The 24,001-nt window shown below is 40.5% G+C and overlaps 1 long non-coding RNA gene across 1 annotated transcript; it reads left to right on the plus strand.

Annotated features, from left to right (window-relative positions):
* The first annotated feature begins 2,368 nt into the window (after window positions 1-2,368).
* Window positions 2,369-3,430, plus strand: LOC140607505 (uncharacterized). The gene is made up of 3 exons (XR_012009507.1): window positions 2,369-2,648; window positions 2,925-3,123; window positions 3,205-3,430. It is a non-coding gene; the product is annotated as an uncharacterized lncRNA (long non-coding RNA).
* The last annotated feature ends 20,571 nt before the right edge of the window (window positions 3,431-24,001 follow it).

Below are 24,001 nucleotides of genomic sequence, written 5' to 3' on the forward strand. Positions count from 1 at the left end.
GCCACTCGATTCTAGACCGTCACCACGCTGCCTCTCACTGGTGTGGGAAGCCTCATACAGCAACACAGAGGCACACTCAAAGGACGGGTGTGCATGTGACAGGAAGACTCTCCCCAGTCTTCTCCTCTGACTCTCTCAAAGCCTACCTCATGCCCCCCTGGGATGAGTCTGTCCTACCATGTGAATGGGTTGAGGGATTTTTTTTTTTTTTTGGGTTGAGGGATTTACAAGAACCCCTCTTTTTTGACCTTATTGGTTTTTTCTAATGCTGCTGGGAAGTGGAAAGGGAGGAAGGAGGCAGGGTTGCTTAAAACTCAGAATCTCAGGGAGCATCAGGGCTCTCTAAGACAATATGGTGCCATCACTAACTAAAGCAGAAGCCAGTGTAGATGCAGGCCAGTCAGGTGGCATCACACTGCCTTCCCACTCTCTACCCTCGTGGCATGGAGCAGGTCCTGGTGCGTGACCGTAGGACTTGCCTCTCTTCTGAAACCTGAAACATGGGTGTGTGTGGTCAGAAGAACAAACTCCTTTTCTATGAAATACAGATAAGGAAATGAAGCTTCTTCCTAAGACCTCCACTCACTCACCACATGTTAGCTGACAGTCCACTGTGGGTGTTGGGAAACAGGGACACAGAGGTGGGCGAAGAGCAGCTCTCTGCCCTTAAAGGAACTCTCTCACGAGGGAGGGACAGATGAAGAAATCATAATTGCCGTCAGTGTGGTGGGTACAAGGGGGTGACTGCTACAGCAAAGGAGATTGGACTCTGCTGAGGCTGGGACAGGGAGGCTGTGAAGACGATACCCCTTGGGATTGGTCTTGGATGGTGGATTGGGATTCATGAAGGGGCAGAAAAGTACTCTTGGTTGAGGCTCATGCATACATGTGGCAGTCTTTAAGAACAGGGCAAGTGCACATGGTGGCGAGCATTTATCTGGCGGGAACAGAAGCTGTCTAGGGAGAGGAGAGGACATCGGCTGGCTTTTGGGGGTCAGCTCGCAAAGTTCTCACTTGCCAGGCTGAGGACTTCCGACTTGGTGCTGTAAGTGGTGTCACCCTCTCCAACTAGCATAGATGAGGAGGCATCTGGCCATACTCAGGGGGAGCGAGGGTCAGGGAGAGAAGCACTGGGGATGGCTCACTTCATCTATTAAAGTTTTCATTAAACTGTTAGGGAGTTCCTTATTAGTCAGAACTCTTTCACTTTCAAGTGTTAGAAACCCACTCAAAGCAATTTAAACTGAGAAGGGAATTTGTCGGTTTGCATAGCTGGGGAAGGTACTGTGAGAGAAAGAGGGAGGGAGGGAGCACAGGAACTGACCTTGCTGGAAGCTGAGACTCAAGGCCACCAGGCCTCCATCCCTGCCCATGACTTTCTTCCAATCATCTCCGCCTGGCTTTGTTCTGCAGACTCCTCTCCCGTGGAAGGAAGATGCCACCCATGGCCCCATGCCTATAAAACCTCAACCAGTGATCTCAGCATGAAGAGGACCTCCTTCCCCTGTCTGACCCCAAGGAGGAGTCCTATTGGTCCTGCTCGGGTCCTTGATATGTGTGGCCGGGATGTGGGAGACCGTGCTTAATTCAGCCTGGACCACACGTCTACCACCGTAGAGTGGGCAGGAGCAGAGGCAGCAGCCCAGCTCCTCAGGACCATGTGAAGTGGATGAAGGAGTTCCCCCCCCAAAGAAAAGGGGGTGCTGTTAGCAGGAGGTATGTGGGAAATGAGCCAGATTGCAGAATGTAGAAGCTACCACTTCTGTGTGCCGAGTGTTCTACTAGATGTTGGGGATTCAGAAACAAGATCCTTTCTCTACTGTCGGATAGCTCCCAATCCAGACGAGGGTTTGGAGAATTAGAAAGTATCATGATGACGATGGCATACGGGGACTCTCCAGATACCCTGAGAACCCAAGAAAGAGGCACCCCACTGAGACTAAGGCAAAAAGAACCCAGGGAAACACTTCCCCCAAACGTATCCCCGACCTACTTATGTAAGATGAATGAGAATGAGCCAAGGGAATGCGGCGCCCTGTGGCTCAGTGGGTTAAGCATCCAACTCTTGGTTTCAACTCAGGTCATGAGATCTAGCCCCACATTGGGCTTTGGGTTCAGCAGGAAGTCTGCTTGTCCCTCTCCCTCTCCTCCTCCACTCCACTCTCTCTCTTTCCTCTCAAATTAAAAAAAAAAAAAAAAAGCCAAGGGAAAAAAGGAAGAACAAAGTTCAAGAAGGAGGAACATACAGAGTCCTAGACCACACAGAAACGGCAGGATTCTATCATGGGCAAGAGAGTACAGTGTTTGGCGTTTCCTTGAAAGAAGGACATTCTGTGCAGGGAGAGGAAGTGGTGAGTTCAGATGGCAGATTTGGTGGCGGCAGCGGTGGGGTGGAGGGGGAGGAGGTTGGCTGTAGGTCAGTCATGTCAGTGGATGAGTGGATTGTTTTGAATCTAGAGGTAGAAGAAAAAGATTAAGCTATGGAGATCGTTGGGATTCATCCCACTGGGTGGCAGCTAGAGCCACAGGAGGATGCTTTCGCTCAGGGAGAGTGCGGAAAGCTGCAGAGCTGGGGAACACCCACAGGAGCTGAGGGGTGAACGCAGAGGGCACAGGAAGGAAGGCGTCTGAGAGAAGAACAAGTGCAGGTTAGTAGCAAATTGTGAGCACCCGATTTGTCCTCTGCATGTGCAATTCTCTTTCATTTGAAAACATCCAGGAGAGGGACACCTGGGTGGCTCAGTGGTTTAGCGCCTGCCTTTGGCCCAGGGCATGATCCTGGAGTCCCGGGATCGGGTCCCACATCGGGCTCCCTGCATGGAGCCTGCTTCTCCTTCTGCCTATGTCTCTGCCTCTCTCTATCTCTTTCTCTCTCGGTGTCTCTCATGAATAAATAAATAAAATCTTTTATTTTTTTTTTAAAGAAAGCATCCAGGAGAAAGAACAAATTAACCTTCAAAGGATCGAAAATCAGATTGTCATCAGACATCTCATTGGCAACCCTGATACAAGAAAAGGGTGGAGCAAAACCTGCCGATGGCAAAGAAAATGGCAAGACTACTTGTTATCCCTAGCATCTGTTCCCCCAGAGGATGGCCAGCAAATGGACAGTTGCTGCAGCATGTAAGTAATTCTTCCTTAGTAATACAACCTTGGGTTTTTAGCTGGGCACACAGCCATCCATAATCAAGGTTTCATTTCCAGCCTCCCTTGAAGCTAAGTGTGTCCATGTGACCTAAGTTCCAGCTGTCCCTTTCCTTCTTTGCACCTTCTTTCATCCATCCTGCCTCCTGGAAAGCCAATATGAGGCCATCGTCTTGGACCATGAGGACAAGAACCACATCTTACATGTGTCAGAGTAGAAAACTGTGAGGAGCCTAGTCCCCAGAAGTCTTTTACATGAGAATAAAATAAACTTCAACTTGTCTGAGCCACTGCTATTTTGGGTCTCTTATTTATAGCTAAATTTTTAAAAAAGATTTTATTTATTTATTCATGAGAGACAAAGAGAGAGAGAGAGAGAGGCAGAGATACAGGCAGAGGGAGAAGCAGGCCTCCTGTGGGGACCCCCATGCAGGACTGAATCCCAGGATCCCAGGATCACAATCAGAGCCAAAAGCAGACGCTCAACCACTGAGCAACCCAGGCATCCCATAGATAGCTAAACTTAACCCTAACTGATATTAGAGAGAAATTACACCCAGTCAAAATAACAATCAAGTATGAGAATAAAATAAAGTCATTTTTATACCGGTAACAATCCAAAGAGAAGTTAGGACATAGAGGTTTAAATATATTGTTTAAATCCCTAAAAGCAAGTGATAGAAGAAGTAAATAGGTATGTGACTGGCAGGGATTAGGAAAAGAAGAGAAGCAGTGGGAGAAAGCTAAATACATCACCTTTCACTGCAGGGGGGTCAGGAGATACTGTTTAAATTTGGTGAATTAAGCCCAGAGATATTAACATATATTCTGGCATTATGGAAGTACTTTCAGAAGGCTAAAGAGAGAAATGCTTGAAAATGATTACTTCTAGGGAACGGGCCTTGGAACTGATAGAGGGAAACTTTAATTTTTCAATTTTACTCTCCTGCACAGTTTTGATGTGTGTTGGTATTTGCATGTATGTAGGAGAACCTCTGAAGGACACATACCTAACTCTTAATGGTGTAACCCTTCAGTGGGCAGGAGGGGACCAATGGAGGAAGGTCTGGAAAACAGATAAAGACCTCACTTAATAATCTCTCTCTATTAAATTTGGTGTTATAAAAATGAGCACTTATAATTTTTGGGAAAAAAGTGAACATATATCTTTTAGGGATGCATAAAACATAAAAAATATGAGTTTTTAAAATTTTTAAATAAGATTTTATTTATTTATTCATGAGAGACACAGAGAGGCAGAGACATAGGCAGAGAGAGAAGCAGGCTCCCTGTGGGGAACCTGATGCCGGACTCAATCCCAGGACCCCAGGATCATGACCTGAGCGGAAGGCAGACCCTCAACCACTGAGCCACCCAGGTGCCCTAAACATATATTTTTTAAAGAGAATGAAGAAGGGAAAATAATAGAGATCTGTAGTCTAGAAAACACAACAAGCAGAAGGACAGGACCTACAAGAACTCACTTCCCTAGCAGTGAAATAAGGTGTCTCTTAGCAAGTCTGATTGCCCCTGATTTTGGTTGCTGCCTGGATTTATCTCATCTGTTGTCCTCCATGGCCAGACCTGAGAGGAGTTTAAAGAGAATTCCCCTCTTGGGAGGTGTCCTGCTCAAGTGCCCCACTTCCTCTGGCATAGTTAGAGTTGGAATGATCTCAGGACTGAGCAATCAGAGGCCCCTGTTTGCCAGGCTTGGGATTTCTCTAGTGATACAACTCCCTTAAATCCTAGTTGGCTGTCTGCCATTTCAATTCCTAGGGATGCCATGTGCAAGTAACCAATGCCAGAAATCTTGCCCAGTCATGAAACTTGATTCGGAGCCGGCCTCTTGTGGTTTGTCTCTTAGCAACAGGCTCTGATTATCCATCTAGGCCTTAAGTTAAGATTCTCTCTTGGTATATGGACTTCTGGGGTACACTGTCCAGCATCCATTCTGGACTGAGACCTTGAATTTACTTTGGGAGCCATTCCCCCCACCTCCATTTTTTGCCAAGAGAATCTTGGGATTTTAATCTGGGATTGCTTTCTACCTCCAAATCTAGGGGTACGCCAGTCGGTCTCTTCCCATCTACCCAGCCAATGATTGTTCAGGAGTGGACACTTGATCTATAGCAGGTCAATCAGAGTGAATCACAGGACTTTTGCTGAAAATGCTAGGACATTATCTTGCTCTTTCTTCATGATATTGAATAAGAAAGCTTGTAGCCACAGAAGCTGCTGTCAGCCAAGAGGGCTATAGAGACTATGAGGCAAGTTACCCAACACTGAGGTAGGATAAGAGAAAGATGGAAAAGAGAAGGGATAATAAACAGATTATGATTACTATGGATTGTTTTCTCTGGCTCCTCCTTACTTCAGCATAGAAAATAAAATTTAGCTTTTGCAATTACATGTAGCACAGAATTGTTTCTAAGTGATCATTGGTCACAAAGAGACTAGATCTTTCTTTTTTTTAAAGATTTTATTATTTATTCATGAGAGACACACAGAGAGAGGCATATTTTTTAAAGATTTTATTTATTTATTCATCAGAGACACACACATGGCAGAGAGAGAAGCAGACTCCTCACAGGGAACCCAATGTGGGTATGGATCTCCAGACTGGGATCACGCCCTGAGTCACAGGCAGACGCTCAACCGCTGAGCCACACGGGCGTCCCAAGAATAGATCTTTCTTAACAAAGCTAATTTTCCAACCTCCTCTGGTGGTCTAGTTTAAAAGATAGATTTTTGTTATTTTGTAGCACCATACTGAAGACCCCCAATAGTATATCACCTTAAATATCATATTTTTCTATCGAATCCCCAGGGATTTCAATACCATTTGGCACATAGTCTGAGCCCTAAAGTACAGTAGGAGATTAAACTAGGTGATCCAGGGTTGCCTGGCTGGCTCAGTCAGTAGAGCATGCAACTCTTGATCTCAGAGTTGTGAGTTAGAGCCCCATACTGGGTGTAGAGATTACTTAAAAGTAAAAAAAAACAAAAACAACAAAAAAAAAACCTTAAAAACGAAATAAGCTAGATGGTCCATTTCGAGGATAATAATCTTCCCAGATTGGTTAAGAAATGATTACTCATTACTTTACCACTTATCCAGGTCCACCTTTTAAATCCTGTTGCTGGGAATCCCTGGGTGGCTCAGTAGTTTAGGTCCTGCCTTTGGCCGGGGCATGATCCTGAAGTCCCGGAATCGAGTCCCACATCGGGCTCCCTGCATGGAGCCTGCTTCTCCCTCTGCCTGTGTCTCTGCCTCTCTCTCTCTCTCTGTGTGTCTTTCATGAATAAATAAATAAATAAAATCTTTAAAAAAAAATCCTGTTGCTTACAACACCCCACTTCTGGTATCAGTGGTGTATGGTCAAGATTCTTTTAGTTGCAAATAAAGCAACCACAGTCAAAGTAATTTGAAGAAGAGGTGGCTTATTGACTCATGGAATAGGAATGGCAGGGGTATATTGGAAACGAGGATAAATACTGCTCTCTCTCTCTTTCTCTCATTGTCTTGGTTTCATACTCTGTATCAGTTTCATTGTCTTCCAAATTAGAATGGTTTTGTCTATGCAATTAGAGAACATTGGCTACTGCTGGCATCCACAATTGTATCTGATAACTCTATGACCAGAGAAGAAACAAACCTCTTCCCTGTCAACCATAGCCATAAAAATTCCAGAAAGGGTCTTGATTGGTTTGTCTTGGGTTGTATGCCCACCTTTCATCCAGGAGCATGAGATGCTGTGACTTGTAACAAATTACACATGCTCTTCAGAAGTTACCTGAAAAAATGAGGTGGGAGTTACCTGAAGGACTGTTACCTGAAGAAATGTGGGGGAAGGGGACGTTTCGTAGAGGAAAAAAAACAGCCACTGAGGAAAGTGAAAGAAAAGATTGAGTACAGTGGCGAGTTATAATATCGAAATATCGAAATATAAATATATCGAAATATAAATATATAGAAACTGATGACTCTATATACATTAATACCAATTACAAAGTGCTAGTTAATATGCCATTTATAATTTTCAAAAACCCTGTAACTATGTAAGAACAAATCTAATAAGAATGGCACAGGGGGGCGCCTGGGTGGCTCAGTGGTTGAGCGTCTGCCTTTGGCTCAAGTCATGATCCTGGAGTTCTAGGATCAAGTGCCATTTTGGGCTCCCAGTGGGGAGCCTGCCTCTCCCTCTGCCTCTCTCTCTCTGTTTCTCATGAATAAATAAATAAAATCTTAAAAAAAAATGGTACAGCGGCATCTGGGTGGCTCAGTCGGTTAAGCATCTGCCTTCACCTCAGGTCATGATCTTGGGGTCCAGAGATTGAACCCTACATCGGGCTTCCTGCTCAGTGGGGAGCTTGCTTCTCCCTCTGCTCCTTTCCCCCACTCATACTCTCTCTCTCAAACAAATAAATAAAATATTTTTTTGTAAAGATTTTATTTATTCATGAGAGAGAGAGAGAGAGAGGCAGAGACACAGGCAGAGGGAGAAGCAGGCTCCACACAGGGAGCCCAACGTGGGACTCGATCCCAGGTCTCCAGGATCATGCCCTGGGCTGAAGGCGGCACTAAACTGCTGAGCCACCTGGGCTGCCCTCAAACAAATAAATAAAATCTTAAAAAAAAAAAAAAAAAAAAAGGAATTGTACAAGAAAACTGAATCTTCAATGAGAGGCATAAAATAAGGTATGAATAAAAGTAGAGACCTTAGATGGAATGATTCGATATTCCAATGCAGTACATTCCTCCCTCCAATAATCTATAAATTTGACATAATCTCAATCAAAATCTTTTTTAAAAATGGGATTTTTAAAAGGGAATGTGAAGTACTGAGTCTAAAGTTAATCTATAAGTGCATGCATACAACCAAGACAATTAGAAAAAAAAGAAAAGAATTAAGAGAGGAATTGCTACCAAATGTCAAAATATAATATTATTTTTTTAAGATTTTATTCATTTATTCATAAGAGACACAGAGAGAGAGGCAGAGACACAGGCAGAGGGAGAAGCAGGCTCCGTGCGGCCCGATGCGGAACTTGATCCCGGCACCCCAGGATCACGCCCTAGGCGGAAGGCAGATGCTCAACCGCTGAGCTACGCAGGGGTCCCAACATAATCAATAATTAAAAGTAAGTTATTGGGGATGGTTCAGTTTCCAGGTAGATGGAGGAGGCATATTTTTCTTTTCTTTTCTTTTAAAGATTTTATTTATTTGACACAGAGAGAGAGTGTGTATACAAGCAGGGTTAGTGGCAGGCAGAGGGAGAGAGAGAAGCAGGCTCCCCGCAGAGCAGCCAAAAGCAGACACTTAACCAACTGAGCCACCCAGGCACCTCGACATATTTTTCTTTAGTCTCCTAATAAATACAGAAAAAAAAAAAAAAAACCCAAACCAAACCAAAACAAAACCTTGGATCTCATAATATATATATAAAAACCATTATATATAAAACAAAAATTACAAGGCTCTGAAAGATGGAAAGAAGGCAGACTGGCGTACGGAGATAGTGACTTGAAAAATGATACGGTGGTGAGATCTCTGGGTTTTCTTTTTGCTCCATATATCCCTAAAGAAGCCAGCAACCTGGAAACACCAACAGACACAAACAAACAAACAACAAGCCCTATGAAAGCTTGCTCTCTTGAGCTAAAGGATATCAACTGAGCAATACAGATCATTTTGGGCAATATCCACGTTACTAGAGCTAAGTGGTACAGTAAAAACTATGGTCTAATTCCCATGCATGTAGCAAAGACCAAGTGGGGAGTCTAGACTTCTAACCTTGCCAGGCTGTAAAGAGGTGATTGACTTTCCCTTTCTCCAACCCATTGGATTGGTGTCAAGGCAAGGCTAAATCTAGAGTCAGAAATTTCATCCCCACTGAAGGCAATCCCCACCCCCAAGATACACAATGTCAGAGGAAATGATGTACAGAATCTGCCTTTGGCTCAAGTCATGATCCTGGAGTTCTAGGATCAAGTGCCATCTGGACATTCACCTTCACCTGGAAGTAAGAAAGGGATACCACCTCTTTCCTTATCTGAGCAGTGTCAGAAGAAGCCACATAAAACAGAAAGTTTAAATAAGATCCAGGGTATCATAACATAATACCCAAATGTAGAAATTTCAGTAGAAAGTCACTTGTCATATCAAGAACAAGGAAGTTGTCAAACTGAGTAGAAGAGAAAGTCAACAGATGCCAACACAGATGACAGACATGTTAATGTCATCTGACAAAGATTTTAAAGTAACCATGATAGGGGTGCCTGGGTGGTTTAGCGGTTGAGCATCTGACTTTGGCTCAGTGCGTGATCCTGGAGTCCCAGGATCAAGTCCTGCGCTGGGCTCCTTGTGTGGAGCTTGCTTCTCCCTCTGCCTATGTTTCTGCCTCTCTCTCTCTCTCTCTCTGTCATGAATAAATAAATAAAATATTTAAAAAATATTTTAAAAAATATTTTAAATATTTAAAAAAAATAAAGCAACCATGATAAAAATAGTTCAAATGAAATGACTGAAAATACAGAAACCAAAAATAAATAAATAAATAAATAAATAAATAAATAAATAAATAAATAAATAAAAATTAAAAAAAAGAAAATACAGAAACCTTCATTAAAGAAATAGAAATGTTTATTTTTAGTTTTTTATTTTTGAGAAAGAGAAAGAGAAAGTGAGAGAGGAGCAGAGGGAGAGAATTTTAAGCAGGCTCCATCTTCAGCACTGAGCCCAATGTGGGGATCAAACTCATGACCCTGAGATTATGACCTGAGCTGAAATCAAGAGTCAGACACTTAACCAACTGAGACACACAGGCACCCCAAGAAATAGAAAATTTTAGCAAGAAATGGAAGACATTAAAAAGAACCAGATGGAAATGTAGTAGCAGAAATTTTAAAAGCTCAATGAATGCAGGGTGCCTGGGTGACTCAGTTGGTTAAGTGGTCAGCTCTTGATTTTGGCTCAGGTCATGATCCCAGGGTTCTGTGATCAAGCCCCACTTTGGGCTCCTTGCTCATTGAGCAGCCTGCTTCTCCCTTTCCCTCTGCCTGCCACTTTCCCCGATTGTGCTCTCTCTCTGTGTCAAATAAATAACATTAAAAATTTTAATTTAAAATTAATTGATTTTTTAGACATATAGATAGATAAATCAAATGGTAATTCTAAAAATATATTCAAGTAACCTACAGGAAAGCAGAAAAAACAAAACCAAAACGAAAAATTGAACAATCTTATATCAAAAAATAAAATGACAGATTTAATCCATAATATATCAGTAATTACATTAAATACAAGTGGTATAAATAAACCTATTAAAAGACAGAGATTGGCACAGTGGATGAAAAACTATGACATAACTATACACTGTCTACAAGAAATTCACTTCAAATATAATATTATTGGCAGGTTGAAAATAAAAGGATGGAAAAATATAAGTCATGAGGAGATGAAAAGAAATCAGAAGTGGCTATATTAATATCATAAAGTAGACTTCAAAGCAAAGAAAGTGACTGGAACAAAGATGATGAAAGGAGCAATCAACCAAGAAGATGTAACAATACTAATTGTGTATGCACCAAACAACAGAATTACAAAATATGTGAATCAAAAACTGATATAACTGAAAGGAAAGAATAGACAAATTCATGATTATGCTGGAGACTTCAGTGTGGTCAACCATTGATAGGATAAGTAGGCAGAAAATCAGCAAGTATACAGAACTTAATACCATCAACTATCAGAATATAATTGATATTTATAGAACACGCCACTGGACAACAGCAGAATATACATTCAAGTGTCCACAAAATGTGTACTAAGATAGATCATATCTTGGACTATAAAACAAACGCAACAATTTAAAAAGAATTGAAATCGGGATCCCTGGGTGGCGCAGCGGTTTGGCGCCTGCCTTTGGCCCAAGGCGCAATCCTGGAGACACCCGGGATCGAGTCCCGCGTCGGGCTCCCGGTGCATGGAGCCTGCTTCTCCCTCTGCCTGTGTCTCTGCCTCTCTCTCTCTCTCTCTGTGACTATCATAAAATAAAAATAAATTTAAAAAAAAAGAAAAAAAAAAAAAGAATTGAAATCATAGAATGTGTTCTTCAGCCACCTGGAGAATCAAACTAGAATCAAACTAGAAATCAATCACAGAAAGATAATAGGAAGATCTCCAAACACTTGAAAAGTAAACAACAAATGTCTAAATAATCCATGGGTCAAAGAAGTCTCAAAGGAAATTTTAAATTTTAATTGAACTAAATTAAAATGAAAAAAAAAAAAACATAAAACATATGGAATGAAGTAGTGCTGAAAGAAATTTAGGGACGCCTGGGTGCCTTAGTGGTTAAGTGTCTGCCTTTGGCTCAGGCCATGATCCTAGAGTCCTAGAATCAAGTCCCACATATGGCTCCCCACAGGGAGCCTGCTTCTCCCTCTGACACGTCTCTCTCTCTCTCTCTCTCTCATAAATAAATAAATAAATAAATAAATAAATAAATTCTTTAAAAAAAAAGAGAGAGGGAGAGAAATTTATAACACATAGTATACATTAGAAAAGAGGAGGGGTGCCTGGGTGGCTCAGTTGTTTAGTGTCTGCCTTCAGCCCAGGTCATGATTCCAGGGTCCTAAAATCAAGCCCTGCATTGGGCTCCCTGCTCAGCGGGGAGCCTACTTCTCCTTCTTGCTCTGCAGCTCTCCCTGCTTGTGCTCTCTTACTTGCTCTCTCTATCTCTAATAAATAAATAAAATCTTTTTTTTTAAGAAGAAAAGTCTCAAATCCATACCTCAAGAACTTAAAAAAAGAAGAGCAAAATAAATCTGAAGCAAGCAAAAGGAAGGAAGTAATAAAGAGGAGACATATATGAAATTTAACACAGAAAAACAATAGAGAAAAATCAATGGAACAAAGAACTGGGGATCCCTGCGTGGTGCAGCGGTTTAGCGCCTGCCTTTGGCTCAGGACGCGATCCTGGAGACCCGGAATCGAATCCCACGTCGGGCTCCCGGTGCATGGAGCCTGCTTCTCCCTCTGCCTGTGTATCTGCCTCTTCTCTCTCTCTCTCTCTGTGTGACTAACGTAAATAAATAAAAATTTACAAAAGAAAAAGAAACAAAGAACTGACTCTTTAAAAAGAAATAAAAATTTAAAAACTCTAGCAAGAAAAAAAGAAAACTCAAATTACTAATATCAGGAACAAAACAGAGTATATAACTATAGACACTACAGACATTGAAAGGATAATAAAAAATACTATGAATAACTCTACACACATAAGTTTGATAATATAGATAAACTGGACTGATTTCTCAAAAAAATCTACAACTCACCCAATATAAAAGAGGAAATCTAATTTGACTTACTACTATTAAGTTAAATTCATAATATTAAAACTTCCAAAAAAGAAATCTTCAGGCCCAGATCATTTCACTGGAGAATTCTATCAAAATTCAAAGAAGAATTAATATCAATTTCAGGGATTCCTGGGTGGTTCAGCGGTTGAGCATCTGCCTTCGGCTCAGGGCATGGTCCTGGGGTCTGGTGATCGTGTCCACATAGGGCTCCCTGCGGGGGTCCTGGTTCTCTCTCTGCTATGTCCCAGCCTCTCTCTCTCTCTCTGTGTATCTCTCATGAATAAATAAATAAAATCTTTTTAAAAAATCAATTTCATACAATCTCTCCCAGAAAACAGAAAAGGAGGAAACACTTTTCAATTAATTTTAAGCAATAATATATCAATAATTACATTAAATTTAAATTGCCCAAATTCATCAATTAGAAGACAGAGTTTACAATAGGGTTTGAAAAAATATCCATATATATATGCTGTCTCCAAGAGATTCGTGTTAGATATAAGGGCATAATAATGTCCTTATATCTAACAAATATTCCATGCAAATAGTAACCAAAAGAGAGCTGATGTGGCTATATCATTGTCAGTAGATTTTAAATTGTTTTTAAATGTTATAAGTGACTAAGAAGAACATTATATACTGATAAAATTTTCAATAACAATAATAAACATATAAACACCCAATAAGAGAGCCCCTCAAACATACCAAGGAAAAATTGACAGCAAACTAATCAGTGACTAACCCTCTGGGTTTAAGGAGTCAGTTGGGTCTGGAGAAAAGTGAGAATTGTATATAAAAGGGGATCATGAGGGATCCTTGTGGTCTGGGAAACGTCCTGTCTTTTGACTGTATTAATGCTGATATTCAAGTTGTAATTCTGTATTATAGTTTTGCCAGTTTTGCCATTGGAAAAAACTGGGTAAAGGGTATATGAAATCTCCCTATGATTTCTTACAATGGCATGTAAATATACAATTATTTCAAAGTAAAATATTTTATTTAAAAAATGTGTTATTGGCATAGTAATAGACAAATAGATGAATAAAAGGAAAAAATATCTAGAAAGATACCCATATATACTTTGGAATTTGACATATGATAATGATGGCATTGCAAGTGAAGAACTAATGGACTAGTTAGGTAAATGTGAGTAGGGACTTAATATGGGGGCATATTAGGAATTATCGTTGATTTTGTAAGGTGTAATAATGACCTTGTGGCTGTGTAAGAAAATGTTATGTTTTTTAAAGATCTTATTTTATTTTAAAAAAGATTTTATTTATATATTTATATTATTTTATTCATGAGAGATGCAGAGAGAGGTAGAAACATAGCAGAGGGAGAAGCAAGCTCTCTGCGAGGAGCCTGATATGGGACTCAATCCTGGGGCCCCAAGATCAAGCCCTGAACCAAAGGCAGAATGCTCAACTGCTGAGCCACCCAGGCATCCCATTAAAGATTTTATTTTTAAGGGATGCCTGGGTGGCTCAATGTTGAGAGGTTGGCTTTGGCTCAGGTAGCGATCCCAGGGTCCTAGAATTGAGTCCCACATCAGGCTCCCCACAAGAAGCATGTTTCTCCCTCTGCCTATGTTTCTGCATCTCTCTGTGTGTCTCTCCTGAATATATAACAAAATTTGGGGATGCCTGGGTGGCTCAGTGGTTGAGAGGCTGGCTTTGGCTCAGGTAGTGATCCTGAGGTCCAGGGATCGAGTCCCACATCGGGCTTCCTGCATGGAGCCTGCTTCTCCCTCTGCCTGTGTCTCTGCCTCTCTCTCTCTCTCTGTGTTTTTCGTGAATAAATAAATAAAATATTAATAAATAAATATCAAAAATATTTTATTTTTAAGTAATCTTTATACCCAATATGGGACTTAAACTTAAAACCCTGAGACTGAGTTGCATGCTCTACCGACTGAGCCAGACAGGTGTCCCCCAAATATCCTTATTTTTAAGAGATGCAAACCACGATTTTTGGAGGTGAACTATCATGAGGTTCATAATAAACTTTATTTTATTTTATTTTTAATTTTTATTTATTCATGATAGGCACACAGTGAGAGAGAGAGAGGCAGAGACACAGGCAGAGGGAGAAGCAGGCTCCATGCACTGGGAGCCTGACGTGGGATTCGATCCCGGATCTCCAGGATCGCGCCCTGGGCCAAAGGCAGGCGCCAAACTGCTGCGCCACCCAGGGATCCCCATAATAAACTTTAAAATGCATCTGAAAAAATAGATGAAGCAACATGGGAAAATGTTAATAATTATTAAATTTGAGAGTTTTTTTGTATGTTTGAAATTTTTCATGATTTCAAATTTCAAAAGGACAAAGCTGTCAAAGATGCTATAGTACAGCATCCAAGAAACTTTCCTGGCCCTGGTGATGTTCAAGTGCCCTCCGGTCCCTACCAACCTGCTGTCAGCCCAAGGCTTGATTTCCATCCAAGTGAATCTCACTCAGTCTTCTCTGTTTTTACAAGGTAGTCAATCTATTGTTTCTCCAAAGCCACAGCATCCATCCAAATGTACACCCACTGCTTTTTCAATAACCTGCAACCCTAGGTTTCTCTGGCTGGGATTGAACATGAGGAACAGGTAGGCAGCAGGCTCTAATAGTACCCTCCACTTCAGACTATGGTTGTGGTCCTCACCACCAAGCTAGAAGTTTTGCTTTCTCTCATCTTTAACTCCGTGAACAAGAATTGGCCATAAGCTAAGCTTTACAAGCTTTTGCTACTCATACAGAACTTGCACTTTAATACTTCACTAAGACCTAGGAATGACAGGATCAACCTTCTCACTGATCAAAAAATAATTTCCACAGGGGCAAAATGAGGATATGGTCTCTGTCCCCCAACCCTCCCACTCCCACATCTTTTCACCTTGTTTCCTAATCATCGGGATGAGCTGGATATACATCCTCCCACTATAGGAACTGAATGTGCAGCATTTTCTTCATCCTCTTACTCACAATGATGTGATTTGCTTGTTATGACTTGGAATGGATGTCTTAATCAGAGTTCCCTTAGTAGTCCCAGACTCCCACTCCGAACTAAAAGGAAATAGTTAACACGTGGGTATGGCTCAGAGGAAGAGAGGAGGTTTAGTAGGACCTTCAGAGGAACTGGAACCAGAAAGTTCTTCCTTACTCTCACTCTAACAATCACTCACTTCCTCTCTCATATTTTATTACTTTATCTCTTCACACATCACCTGCTCCTGTCCCCTCAAACTGCATTCTCTGCATTCTCAGTATATCTTCAAATACTGAGCTTCCCTTCCCTATTGCACCAGAATTTATACAACCCAAACTGAAGTGATATCCCAAACTAATGACCCTTACCCTCAATTCCTTCATGTGTCAACCTTCTTCCAAATAGCTGTGATGAGGTCTGAGATAGAGCAGGATCATATAAACATGGTCTTCAGGGGCTGATCACTGGAAAGAAGGGAGTGCGGGTAGAGTTTTCATAAAGGAGGAGTATAATCTAAAGATACAATATCTATTATTCTGCCCCCAAAGTATTATAGTTCAACTACTCATTTGACTGACTTATAGTTTTTTTTAAAGAGTTTATTTTATTTTTTTAAAGATTTTATTTTTACTTATTCACGAGGGGCACAGAGAGAGAGGCAGAGACACACAGGCAGAGGGAGAAGCAGGCTCCCTGTGAGGAGCCTGTTGTGGGAACCCCGGGATCACATTCTGAGCCAAAGGCAGACGCTCAACCTCTGAGCCACCCAGGCGTCCCTGATTTGGTTAATAATACCAATTAGTAAGTTGCTTCACTCAATTACCTTGACATTTCAAGATCCAAAAGAACATTCCAGGGAACTATTCAGCATTTTCAAAAAAATAAAAGAAATCTTTAGGAGGGAATTGAGATACAAAAATATACGCCGGAATAAAGGAGAGAGAGATGACATAACACAAAATTGAAAAGAAAACTAAAATTCAGTCACAGAATTTAAACTCTCAATGAAGGCTCTAAAGAGCACAACTGAATTGAAGGAAAACTAAGTAACTGTAGTGAAAGACCATTCTGATTTGGTGTGTTTGGATATGATTCAGCCACGTATCTATGCCACAATTTCTCTTTCATCAGATAAGTATACTTGTCATAAGGAGTACCTGGCTGGCTCAGTCAGAAGAGTAGATCTTGATCTCAGCGTAGACTTCAAGTCCCACTTTGGGTGTAGAGATTACTTAAATAAATAAAACTTTCTTTTTTTAAAAAGGGATACTTGTCATATAATGATATGAGCATAGGCAGTTGTGTTTTCTTAAATATTTCCTGCAATAATTCCTGTATCCCATTTTCCTACTTGGAGAAACCATTGGTAATTTAAGTATAAGTAATTCATACAAGCTGGGTTTGGCTGAGTCTGAGAAAAGACTAAACTAGTGCTTAATCTGGTTTCACCTCTTAATTCCAACAGTTACTTTTAAACCACGCTATTTATAACTCTTGTTATTATTAGCTCTTATAAAACAATAAACTAAGAAATAGCTATAACCATAGACACTCACGAGGCATTTGTGTAAATCATAAATACAGGCATTTAAACTTCTGGATCATTGTCTCCTTAGAAATTAGTCTTCAGGGATCCCTGGGTGGCGCAGCGGTTTGGCGCCTGCCTTTGGCCCAGGGCGTGATCCTGGAGACCCGGGATCGAATCCCACATCGGGCTCCCGGTGTATGGAGCCTGCTTCTCCCTCTGCCTGTGTCTCTGCCTCTCTCTCTGTGTGTGTGTGACTATCATGAATAAATTTTAAAAAAATTAGTCTTCAATCATCCCCAAGTTAATATTCAATTACTAAGATAAATTTGAAATTCTTCCCTAGAGCACAGAATATAAGTTTTAAAAGATGAAAATAAAGGAATAGGAAGAGAACAAATGGTTGAGAGCAAGCCAAAGAATTACACATGTCCCTGAAAAATAAATACTAACTGGATAAGAGGTACTCAGAGACAAAATTAAATAAAATTTTCCTAAAATAGGGGAGGAGGGAGGCCAACTTATGAAGGCTGAAAGATTTACAAGTTTTCATTCAAGATCAATGAAGAGTATTTAGTTTAAATTTTGAAAATAAATAAATAAATAAATAAATAAATAAATAAAATTTTGTATATTGGTTACAAACACAATAATATAGGAATGTTCTTAACGTATGGAACCACAGAAACAAAGAGGATATCAGAGGAAAGAGAAGCAGACAACAAATTTCAATGAATTTTAGGAATATAGGTAGCAGATGGAGGATTAGCATCTGATTAAGCAAGATGAACAACACCCTAAAATGTAGCTACACCCTGAAATGCCTACAAATAGGATTAGCAATAGGTGAGCTGATTTACCACTAAATATTTCATAAGAGGCTCAGGACTTGGGAGTATCAGGCACAGTGGCAAGTGGAGTTGAGGCATGGTGCTGAAAATTGGTAGGTTGGCTAAAAGTCTAAAATTATGGGTATTGAGGTGTCCATGACTGCTTCCTACCCTGAGCAGGCATATATGTCATAGAAGAACAGTATTATTGTCTAAAGAAAATGAGAACATACATGGGACTTGGGCATGCCAAAGACAGTGGCTGAGAAAGGTGAGTCAAAGTTGAGCAAAATATTTGTAAAAGAAAAAATTGGACCTTCAATTTCTCTTTTCATATCTCATTCTTAGAGTGCTGTCAGCCAGGGAAAAATTTGAAAGGAGAACTAAATAATATCTTAGAAGAAAAGACCTCTCTGCAGTCCTCTCAGTTTCATTGTGAAGGCCCCAACCTAATAAATCAGTTCCTGGTGGTGTGGCAATAAATATTTAACAACCAGCAATCTGGGAGGAAGTGTGCCCTCACTTGTAGCATTTGCTGATGTCTCTTGAAATGACCATGGACAATTTCAACCTCCCAACGTGATGTCACTGAATGCAGAATTGGGAAATAGGTGCACATTTAGCTTTTTTGCAAGCTATTTGCAGCACATCATTAACAGTTCCCCCATCCGATCATCCTTTTGTGTCACCTGAAGTGAAGCTCAAGGGTTGATTAGCCCCTTCCCCCATACACACAAAATAGCTTTTGTGCAAGCTCTAGTGCCTTGTTCTTTTTTAAAATTGTTATTATTGTTACTGTTATTATTATTATTATTATTATTATGTTTTGTTTTGAAACATGAACAGTCAAAGATCATCAAATATTTGAGCAAAACCTCCAATATGAAAGAGTCTAAATAAGCAGTTAAATAGAATTGGAAAAACAGAGATACTGGAAGCAAAAAACAAACAAACAAACAAACAAACAAACAAACAAAAAACTCCCTCTTCCAGTGAATATATTTAGAGATATGAGAAGATCTTTCATCCATAAAACAAGTATAAAAATATTTGGAGAAGAAGAAAGAATTTTCAGAATTAGAAACACAATAAGAGGAGCACCTGGGTGGCTCAGTGGTTGAGCATCTGCCTTTGACTCAGGTCGTGATCCTGGGGTGCTGGGATTGAGCCCCACATTGGGCTCCCTTAGGGAGCCTACTTCTCCCTCTTCCTATGTCTCTGCCTCTCTCTTTGTCTCTCATGGATAAGTAAATAAAATCTTAAAAAAAAAGATAAGAGAATTTAAAAGTCAATAACAGAATCAGAAGACAAAGAGCAGAAACTCTCTAAAAAATAATAATAGAGAAAAATTAAAGTTAGGAAATAAAATTAAAGAATCAGGTAAAGATATCTACCATGTAATTAAAGAGAGTCGAGGAGAAGGGCATCTGACTAGCTCAGTTGATAGAGCATGCTACTCTTGATCCCCGTGTCATGAGTTCAAGCCCCACGTTGGGCATAGATTGCTTAAAAAAAAAAAAAAAAAAAAGAATCAAGGAAAAAGGAATGGATAAAAGGGAAACTTTCTATGAATGAAGAACAAAGTCTCTGAATTGATAGATCTTATTCAGTGCCCCAGAATAATACATGGGGGGGGGAAAATACTTTAGACTAAATCATATAACCATGGGGATCCCTGGATGGCTCAGCAGTTTAGCGCCTGCCTTTGGCCCAGGGCGCGATCCTGGGGTCCCGGGATTGAGTCCCACATCGGGCTCCCGGCATGGAGCTTGCTTCTCTCTCTGCCTGTGTCTCTGCCTCTTTCTCTCTCTATGTCTATCATGAATAAATAAATAAAAATAAAAATTTTTTTAAAAATTAAAAAAAATAAATCATATAATCTGGAATATCCAAAGCACTGGAATTAAGGGAAGATCCAAAAACATAACACAAAGAACCACTAATCAAAATGACACCAGACTTTTTAAGGGCTATAGTGAAAATTAAAATGGAGAAATGGACAAAGGAGAAATGCCTTGAAAATTCCAATAAGAAATTATTTCCAACCAAAGCTTTTATACCCAATAAGCTATCACTCAGATATGCAAGTGAAATACAGGCATTTTTGGACATGTTAAAAACTCAGAAGTTTTATCTCCTGTGTACCAAAAAGCTCCTCAGAAAATAAAAGAACAAATAAACAAACAAAAGGACATGTGGTCCAAGATATAGGAGATCCAACACAAGAGAGACACTTGGATGGCTCAGCGGTTGAGCATCTGCCTTTGGCTCAGGGTGTGATCCCAGAATCTTGGGATGGAGTCCCACATCAAGCTCCACATGGGGAGCCTGCTTCTCCCTCTGCCTATGTCTCTGTCTCTCTCTGTGTCTCTCATGAATAATTTTTTAAAAAGAGAGAGAGACATGAAAGGAAATCCTCAGACTGATGGTGAAGGAAAAATCCTAGGATAATGGCTAGGCAGTACATTCCACTGCTACCATACAGCATGAAAATTATCTCCCCTCTCCTTGTATGTGTGCTGGCCTTGACTAATAGAATGTCATGGGAGTGATGCTGTTTCAGTTCCAGACATGCCCTCTGGAGGCCTGGAAGCTCCTGTCTCACTCTTTTGGAGCCCTGAGCCAAGAAGTTTGACTACATTGCTGGAGGGCAAAGTCCAGCCATAATTTGATGTTCTCCATCTGTTGAATTAGAGACAGCATCTGTGGAAGAAAGCTTCCCCAAGTTAGTCTTCCAAAACCTATGGCTTAAAAATCAAACGTGACCTTACAAAGACCACCAAGTGTACAAAAAGGCAAATCCATTATGAGTGATAATCAGAAGAATCAATTTATTTAGAGAACACTCCTGCCAAACCCTCCATAAACACCCTCTAAGTACTATCTGGAATTGTCAAATACAAAGACAGAATGGTTGTGTGTAGAATGCTTACAGAAATAAAGAATGCAGGTATAAGGGAAAACATGCAACAGGAAATCATCAGGATTATACAATTTGGGGAGAAAATAGAACTCATAGAAATGCAAAGCATGGGGTGCCTGGCTGGCTCAGTCAGAAGAGCTTACAACTCTTGACCTTGGGGTTATGAGTTTGAGCCCCATGTTAGGTGTAGAGATTACTTAAAAATAATAAAAAATTAAGAACTAAAAAATGCAAAGCATAACATTAAAAAAACTTAACGGAGATGTACAAAAGAACTATGAAAAGTACCTTATAAACTGTGAAAATAAATTTCAATGAGTGGGCTAATTAGCACATTAGATATTGTTGAAAGTAGAATTGAACTAAAAGAGATCTCGAGAACTTATACATGCAGCATAGGAAGATGAGGAGGAAAAACATAATAGAGAGCTGTGAGACATGAATAATAATAGAATGAGAATGCCTGGCATCCATCTGAATGGAGTTCCAAAGGGTGAAATTGGAGGGAATACAAAGAAGTAAGGTTTAAAGAGATAATGATTGGGAAATTTAAGAATTAGTGAAAACCATGAATATACGGATTCAGGAAGTAAAACGTATCCTAAATATGATCAGGAAAAATAAAGGCATACCTTGTCACATCATAGCAAATCTGTTGCACATCATATATAACTAGAAGATCTGGAAAACAGAAAGAAAAAGATAACCTACAAAAGAATGATAATTAGGGTAGCAGCAGATTTCACAACAGAAGCCAGAAGACAGTGGAATAGCTTCTGTAAAATAAGAAAAAATTATTATCCATTTAAAATTGTTTACTCAGCAAAATACCACCCAATAAAGATGGGAAAATAATAATCTTTGTAACAAACACGTTTATGCGGAATTTACAAAGAAACCGCCCAATAGGAAGTTATAAAGGATTTAGTTTAAAAAGTAGGAAAGTGGTTCCAGGAAAAAAGAGGCAGAAATGCAAAAAGGAATAGTGAACAAAGAGAATGGTGACATAAAGTTAAACCCAAGCAACTACTATCTCAACAAAGTGATACAGGAGTATAATCTGTGGGGATTAAAAAAGAACTGAAGGGGTGCCTGGCAGGCTCAGTCAGTTGAGTATGCAACTGTTGACCTTAGGGTTGTGAGTTTGAGTCCCACACTGGGGCAAAGAATTTATATATATATATATATACACACACACACACACACACACATATATATATACACACATATATAAATTATATATATACATAAAGAGCTTACATATATATAATGGATAAATAAATAAAATCTTTTCAAAAAGAGATATATTTTGGTATTTTCAGTACCTTTTCATTAAGTGGTACATTTAATAGTGAACAGAAAATAGTAGTGAATCTTTATGAGTCAAATAACAAAGCATCAAAACATATGCCCCCACACTTCTGGGAAAAGTAAAGTGTATAAAATACAACTCCCTTCACTTATATCTAGTGAAGTGAACAAAAACCATTTAAAAACAGTGGGGGATGGGTGCTTCGCTGGTTCATTCGGAAAAGCATGCAACTCTTGATCTCAGGTTCATGAGTTTGAGCCCCACGTTGGGTGTTAGGTGTAGAGATTATGAAAAAAAAAAAAAGCGCTAAAAAATAAAAATAAAAACAGTGGCCAAAAAGGGAGATAGGTACAATTTATTTTTTATTAAAAAAGATTTTATTTATTTATCCATGAGACACAGAGAGAGAGGCAGAGACACAAGCAGAGGGAGAAGCAGGCTTTAGGCAGGGAGCCCGACACGGGACTCAGTCTGAGGTCTCCAGGATCAGACCCTGGGCCGAAGGCAGCGCTAAACCACTGAGCCACCGGGGCTGCCCCTAGGTCTGATTTAATACCAATACTTAAGCACTCCAGAGAGTGACAGCTAAAGAGCCAGGCCAGCGGAGGAGCAATCTGCATGCAGAGCACAGTATGACAGAACTCCTAATGTCATTTACAAAAGTATGAGCTTCTATATCTAAGGAGGATGGAACCAAATATGTCTTCTTATGTTTTCCTTGTTCTGACCAGAAAGTGATGAAAAATGGCCTATAGATAGAGACCAGGAGAGAAGGGGATGTGAAGTGTGAGACATGAAGTTTTGCAAGCTACAACAGAAGGGAACACCCCATGGCCCATGATGACACCCTCTGCATTAGAATGGGGTATGCTGGGCACCTGGGTGGCTTAGTGGGTGAGTGTCTGCCTTTGGCTCCTGGGGTCCTGGAATCAAGTCCTGCATTGGGCTCCCAGCAGGGGCTTCTCCCTCTGCCTGTGTCTCTGCCTCTCTTTCTCTCATGAATAAATAAATAAAAATCTTAAAAAAAAAAAACAAAAAAACTCACTTTTGGGCAGCCCGGGTGGCTCAGCGGTTTAGCATCTGCCTTTGGCCCAGGGCGTGATCCTGGAGTCCTGGGATCAAGTCCCACATCGGGGTCCCTGCATGGAGCCTGCTTCTCCCTCTGCCTGTGTCTCTGCCTCTCTCTCTCTCTCTCATGAATTAGTAAATAAAATCTTTAAAAAAAAAAAAAAAGAATTGGGTATGCCCCACACTAGGGTGTAACCCCAAACAGAGTAATCCCAACTTCTGAACCTTTCCCATAAACTCTTTTCTTACCCTTAGGGAGCTCTTTCAGAAACTAGCTTTTAATTGTGAAAAACAAAAAACAAAAAGACAATGCTTACTGTTTATCTGGCCCTGTTCTAAACTCTTTACAGGTGCTAGTTTGAATCTTATGAAATTGCCAATGTTCACTAGTTCTTTAAAAAAAAAAAGATTTTATTCATTTATTCATGAGAGACATACAGAGAGAGGCAGAGACATAGGCAGAGGGAGATGCTCCCTACCGGGAGCCTGATGTGGGACTTGATCCCAGGATCCCGGGGGGATCATGCCCTGAGCCAAGGGCAGATGTTCAACCACTGAGCCACTCAGGTGCCCCGTTTGGCTGTTCTTGACCTATGAAACCAAACATCATTTCATATTATCCAATTTACATTTACTCTTTTAACCTTTGAACAATCCTGAGATGAAGATAAAGAGCCACAGTAGCTAGAAATGCAAAGCGAAATCAAAGCTGTTCTTTCCCGCAGAGCCCGCAGCCTCCTCCCAGCCCGGTCCCTTGGTCTTGCCCTCCAACCCTCCTCCACATGTCAGGGTGCCACACAGACGAAGGGGCCATTCTCTGTCCCAAGATGTCTTACAAAGTAGAATTGACATGGCCTTTCA

The sequence above is a fragment of the Canis lupus genome, chromosome 16 (genome assembly GCF_048164855.1).
Source record: "Canis lupus baileyi chromosome 16, mCanLup2.hap1, whole genome shotgun sequence".
NCBI lineage: Eukaryota > Metazoa > Chordata > Mammalia > Carnivora > Canidae > Canis > Canis lupus.